Source organism: Anser brachyrhynchus, assembly GCF_964034855.1.
Source record: "Anser brachyrhynchus genome assembly, chromosome: 2".
NCBI lineage: Eukaryota > Metazoa > Chordata > Aves > Anseriformes > Anatidae > Anser > Anser brachyrhynchus.
The window spans coordinates 52,552,851-52,553,536 of record NC_137695.1 but is presented as its reverse complement, the minus strand read 5'-3'; the positions used below and the strand labels follow the sequence as shown (position 1 = coordinate 52,553,536).

General features: G+C 40.4%; 1 long non-coding RNA gene across 1 annotated transcript in view; it reads left to right on the top strand.

The window, feature by feature from the left end:
- Positions 1-686, top strand: part of LOC308190917 — a 105,351-nt gene that overhangs the window by 79,416 nt on the left and 25,249 nt on the right. The gene's annotated exons all lie outside the window — the stretch shown is intronic.

Here is a 686-nt window from a genome sequence, read left to right as displayed (position 1 = left end):
GTACGCGGAAAGCTGTCTGACATGGGCTCTATTTCAAAGAAAAAATACAGTTTCCATCCAGGCTTTAATTGCTTTTATTTTACTTGTTTTGCTCTTGGGGCTAAGATTGCTTTCAATAAAATGAGATTAAAAAAGTAGAGTGAAATAACGCTCTAAAACAGAGTCAAATGAGAAGAGCTTGGAGAAGAAAGGGTTTGTCCTAGTGTCAGTCTTTAAACCAGCTGAAAGATCCAAACAAAATGGATGACTGAAGTTTATTGTTGCTGTTTGGGGTACAGTTCTGCTCTTACACATTTTTCTGAAACGCCACTAGCCTTCAAAGTCCAATACGTCTTACTAGAGCAGAAGTGGAGCGGCATCTGATTTTGGTCTGGTTTTTTTGGTCTCACTGTTACCTTACTGCAGAACTGATGACACAGCTCCCACCTTTATCAGCTCTGGACACAATCTTACCTTCAAAGTACAAATGCTACAACTGAGTTTCAGTTGCAGAGCAAATCTGTTTTGTGTATCAAAGGTCAGGATCAAGTCCTTAGCTGTGAACGGCAGGATTATAAATACTTTCTGGCAATCAAACTTTCGTTGTCTGGTGTATCTTGAGTCAACAATTGTGGCGCCTGCTGTTTCTGATGGCAATTTCCCCATCCTCTTTTGGATTACTGGAAATTCATCCCTGTGCAAAGAGC